Source organism: Oryzias latipes, chromosome 1, assembly GCF_053564925.1.
Source record: "Oryzias latipes strain Hd-rR chromosome 1, Olatipes_Hd-rR_3.1".
Classification (NCBI taxonomy): Eukaryota; Metazoa; Chordata; class Actinopteri; order Beloniformes; family Adrianichthyidae; genus Oryzias; species Oryzias latipes.
Window position 1 is genome coordinate 36,511,510 of NC_136237.1, and position 6,000 is coordinate 36,517,509.

Genomic DNA, 6,000 nt, shown 5'->3' on the forward strand with positions numbered 1-6,000 from the left:
AATGCATGAGGTTAAGCCCAGTTAAAATACTATCAAAACCCACAATCCCTCATGGATCTCAAATTGTTCTTCCTTTGCAGTATCCAGACACCCCTTTGCCAATTGATATTTTAGTAGTCTGTGCTTTAGTTGTAAACCTATTTGAGAACCGCTGGTTTCAAGTTTAAAGCATCAAATCCAGCCGAGCTGCAGTCCATTGCTACGTGAGATGTCGAACTTCCTTATCTAAGAATCTCCTTGGTCCTTGGATACCCTTCTGCTCGCCTGCTCCTTGACGGCCTTCTAAAGGTGCGTCCCTCCGGAAATGACAAAAGGTTACTTTTCTCTTACCATTGGTGTATATAAAATTTTGGTGTAGATTACGTGCAGGCTCCATATTTCACTGTCAATTCTCTGTTGGAATCTGTGCTTCTGATTGCTTTCTATGGTGTGGTGAATACACAAATAGAACCTTCTCTTTAAACTCACTACTTGATTTCACTTTCTCAGATTTGTTCTTTAAAAGCACTTTTATTTCCTTCATTTCAAGCATTCTAAAACTGATCAGTTATGCTAAGTTATTTATATATTCATTGCCAAGACTAATACTGCTTTTGTCTTTATCTATGCATCGCTTCCTGAGCCTGCGACCCCTACTCCCCGGTCAGCTGGCGGATGATGTAAAACCCTTGACAAAGTTGGCTTGCTTCCAAGTTCCACAGTCTCTGCTCGTCCTGGAGCTTCCCTGCAGATCGTTGCCACTGCAGTCCTCGCATTCTAAAGAGACTTCAGACTTAAATCAACCAATATGTTAGCAGCAGAGAAAAAATAATTTCTTGGATTATGGTTGTTTAAATACTATATTTTGCCAGGTGACAGCCTCGAAATTAGGATGTTCTTAAACTCGTATTATAGTATGCCAATGGAGCTCGAATTTGGATTTTACTTAAGCTCGAAATATTAGTATGCCAGATGGAAGCATCAAATTTATTGCCGTTAAACTCGTATCTTAGTACTTCAGATGAAAGTGTCAAATTTATGGACGTTTCTTAAGCTTGTACCATGGTATGCCAGTGGAAGCGGCGGATTTGGATGTTAAGCTTCATGTCGTCTTACAGGTTTGGTTCATGGCGGTTTCACTTTACAGTTTCCTACAGCGTCTTTGCAGACATTGGCTGCACGTTCAATTGGCCTGGTTCTTTTTCTCTTCTATCTAGATAGTATGTTACCTTTGTTGCGCTGTACTTGAATGGGAGCGGCCCAATGGTCAAAGGTGCCGGGTCACACATAACAGTTCCACTAGATAGTGTGTTCCCTTCATGGCGCTGTACTCCAACGGGAGTACAGTGGTCAATGGGGTCACACATAGCAGTCATACTTCTAAGTCTGGTGAATATGGAATGCCTCTGAAACACACTTCATCTGACTTAAACACATATACTACTGATCTTAACATTCACTTTCTCTTCAAACTCTAGCTTATCCATTTCGGTTTTGGGAGGTAGTTTGATACCCAAAGTTTTCAATGGAGTTCTTCGTTTTATTTATCTGAACGGAGCCTTAAGCCCTAACTAAAAGAAATATGGAATAAATCTTCTGCCAAACTAAAAGAAATATGGAATAAATCTTCTTTACTGCATGAGTTGTCCAACTCATGTTGTCTAACAATTCAGTGATAGAGCTGTTTCAGCATGTTCACACATTCATGTGACTGAAGATTTTTTTTCTTTAATTTTTTAAAGCAGAAGTGAATTTTTTTGTGGAAACATTAATTAAGCATTAACTCTTTTTTTCTAAATAGTAAGTTTTTTAAAAATGTAAATGTGTACTTTACTTGTGTTTTAATTATAAGCTTTACTTTGCAAACATTTTCATCACCTCATGTGATGGTAATTTATTATTACCTTCATGTCCTCATGTCCTTAAACTTCAACAGGTCAACTTGATCTCCATAACATAGTATCTAAAAGCTAGATCTTTTAAACAAGTCACACCTGTATGCAAATGAACTGTACATTTATTTATTCACTTAAAAAATTACCATTTATTAGATTCATCTTCATTTTCAAAGTTATCCTTTGTAAAGAATTATATCATGGTTGTCATTATTTATGCTTTGTGACTTTTGTCTCTCACACTAACCCTTATCTACAGCAAAAATGTCTGTTTATAGTGTTATTTTTATTTATAACATCTTTAAAGATACTGTTGCTTACATAGATGCTGATTTTGTCATGGTACCCCCTGCTGGCCCCGCCTCCTCATCAGGTTCACCTGAGGACTCCAGCTGCGCTTCATCATCTTCATCAGCCGGGGGACTCTTAAGGAGAACCAGGACCCTTACTCGACGCTAGTTCGTTGTACTCCATGGTGCACTCTCTGGCCTTGCTCGCTATTCTAGTCCATGCATTATCTGCCTCGCCTAACCTTGTCTTGTCTCTGCCTGCCTAGGATCACGATCACGCCTGTCACGTTCTGGACTCCGACTCACCTTCGCTCTGGTCCCTCCTCGTCGCCCCTCTGGACATCCTTCTGGAAACGCGGTGTTCGCCGCCAAGACCCTCCAACCATCCACAAAACATCCTCTCTTGGAACTCTGTCATTCCTCCATTAAATCCTTTACTACTCGTCTGCCTCGCCTGCCGAGTATTCCTTCCGGGTTTCAGCATCTGGGTCTGCCACAGTCTCGTCAGCCATGACAGAACGAACTAGCCATATCCCCGACCCAGCTGACCCGGACGGTCTCCGCCTGGCCCTGAACCAACAAGGGTTGTTGCTCTCCCGACAAGCCGATGCCATCGCTCAAATGTCCGCCACCCAACAGGAATTATTTCGCCGGTTGGATAATCTCACGCGGACCCTAGCTGACCAAGCCGCTAGCTCCGCCGCCACTGCAGCTCCCGCTTCCGGTGACCTCACCAACATCACTTCCGCCTCCTTCGAGGAAAACATCCGGGCGCAACCGGAACCATACAACGGCGACGTAGAGGCATACGGCGGATTTCTGCTACAGTCCCAGCTGTTATTTCAGCAATCCCCCAGGTACTACCAGTCTGATCATCGCAAAATTTCTCTGATAGTTAATTCTCTCCGCGGCAAAGCACTTCAGTGGGCTCAGGCTTTTCTAGCCGCTAATCCACTCTCACATCTTCCCTATGACCGTTTTATCGGCGAGTTCCGGCTAGTGTTTGATCAGCCACGCAAGCAGGAAGAAGCTACCCGGCGGTTGCTCGGCCTCAAGCAGCGTAACCGACCGGTGAGTGAACACCTTATAGACTTTCGCATTCTAGCGGTCGAATCGGGCTGGCCGGACATCGCTCTCAAAGGTATTTTCTACCAATCACTAAACGAGAAGATAAAGGATCATTTATGTACGCAACCTAAAGCGGATAGCTTTGAAGAGCTTGTAACCGCCGCCCTCCGTTCCGACATACGACTCCGGGAACGGCAAAATGAGCGGAGTTATTCTAATCGCCGATCTGCCACAGAGATTCCCCATCACTCTCTCCAATTTTCCCAGCAACCGCCTATCGAAGCCTCTATTACTCCGGCCGACGAACCCATGCAAATTGGGCACTCGCAGCTTTCCCCGGAAGAAAGACTTAAGCGCCGTAAGGACGGATTGTGTTTTTATTGTGGAGACCCAGCTCATATTGTCTCACACTGCCCAAAACGGTTAAACTCCCGAACCCCTCGCTAAGCGACAGGTCGCGAGGGGATTCATCGGAAAGAAATGCCAAACCTTTTCTTTTTACTCCTGTCAAGTTTCTTAACCCAGTTCATGAACTTAGTGCCCTTATTGACTCTGGTGCTGAACATAGCCTCATTGACTCAGGTTTGGTTCGACAACTTGGGTTACCGGTAGAACCGTTGGATACTCCCGTAAAAGCTGCGGGTTTAGGGGGAAAATTGCTATCCAAAATAACATTACACACCGAGCCCATTCAGCTCATTACTTCCGGGAACCATCGTGAGTACCACCAGTTTTACGTCACCAACGCTCCTCAAACGCCCGTCATTTTGGGGTTTTCCTGGTTATGCCTTCACAATCCCCAAATAGACTGGTCTAATTCTCGGATCGTTAACTGGAGTACGTATTGCATGGCAAACTGTCTACACTCTGCTCTTCCCACTACAGCCATTCCCAACCCTCCTGAAAAAGAGGATGTGGATCTTTCCAAGGTGCCGTCATGTTACCACGATCTCAAAACAGTATTTAGTAAGTCTAAAGCCTGTGCGTTACCCCCTCACAGGCCCTATGATTGCGCCATCGAGCTTCTCCATGGTGCCTCCCTTCCTAAAGGGAGACTTTTCAATCTATCCGGTCCTGAGAAGCTCTCGATGGAAAGCTACATTCAGGAAGCTCTAGCACTCGGCCACATTCGGCCTTCCACCTCCCCTGTCGGTGCAGGGTTTTTCTTCGTCGAAAAAAAAGATAAGTCTCTCAGGCCTTGTATTGATTACCGAGAGCTCAATCAAATAACGGTTAAGGATAAGTACTCACTCCCCCTCATTAACTCTGTCTTCGATTCCGTTCAGGAAGCCAACTTATTCACTAAATTAGACCTCCGTAACGCGTACCACCTTGTTAGAGTCCGGGAGGGGGACGAATGGAAAACGGCCTTTAATACCCCCCTCGGGCATAACGAATATCTCGTCATGCCCTTCGGCCTCACCAACGCCCCAGCTGTTTTCCAACGTCTGGTAAACGACGTTTTGCGCGACTTCCTCAATCGCTTTGTGTTTGTCTACTTAGACGACATACTCGTTTACTCCAGTAACGCCACAGAACACCGTCACCACGTCAGGCTTGTCCTGGAAAGATTGTTAGAAAACAAACTCTATGTGAAAGCTGAAAAATGCGAATTCCATGCCAGTTCAGTTCCTTTCCTGGGGTACATTCTCGAGGCTGGCAAGATCCGGCCAGATCCTTCCAAACTCCAAGCTGTCTCTGACTGGAGCGTTCCGGAATCCCGTAAAAAGTTACAACAGTTTCTGGGCTTCGCCAACTTTTATCGGAGATTCATCCGTAACTACAGCGGAATCGCAGCACCACTCACCCAACTCACCTCAGTCAAGGTCCCCTATGTTTGGAACCCCGCGGCGGATGCTGCTTTCAGAAGGCTCAAGGAACTATTCACCACTGCGCCCATTCTCATTCAGCCTGATATCCACAAGCAATTCGTCGTGGAGGTCGACGCCTCTGACTCAGGGGTAGGGGCTGTGTTGTCCCAGCGGGAATCTGCCTCGGGTAAACTCAAACCTTGTGCATTCTTTTCCAGAAAACTCAGTCCAACAGAGCAAAATTATGATGTCGGCAATCGTGAGCTCCTTGCCATCAAGCTGGCTTTGGAAGAGTGGAGACATTGGTTGGAGGGGGCTGAACAACCGTTCATCGTGTGGACAGACCGCAAAAATCTGGCATATCTGCGCTCAGCGAAAAGGCTGAATTCTAGACAGGCCCGTTGGTGCTTGTTTTTCGACAGGTTCCAGTTCACTATCACCTATAGCCCAGGTAGCAAGAACGGCAAGCCTGACGCCCTGTCTAGAAAGTACAACACTACGGACGATCGTAGCACTTCTCCTATCCTTCCCGACTCTCTCTTCGTGGGGAACCTCACTTGGGACGTGGAAACCAGGTTGCTACAGTGCCAAGGTGAGAAACCCGACTCTGTTACCTGTCCCCCTGGCACCCTGTTTGTTCCCCACAGACTCAGATCTGACGTCATCACGTGGGGGCACAGTTCCAAAATCGCCTGCCATGGGGGAGTCCGTCGGACACTCATGCTGCTGAGACGCCGGTTTTACTGGCCCACCATGGCTGAGGATGTGCGTCAGTATATCGCTGCCTGTACCACCTGTGCCAGGGCTAAAACCTCCAACTCCCCACCTGCCGGCTATCTACACCCTCTATCCACGCCTGGTCGACCTTGGTCCCATATCGCGGTGGACTTCGTGACTGGTCTGCCTCCCTCTCATGGATTCACGGTTATCCTGACTGTAATTGATCGTTTTTCGAAG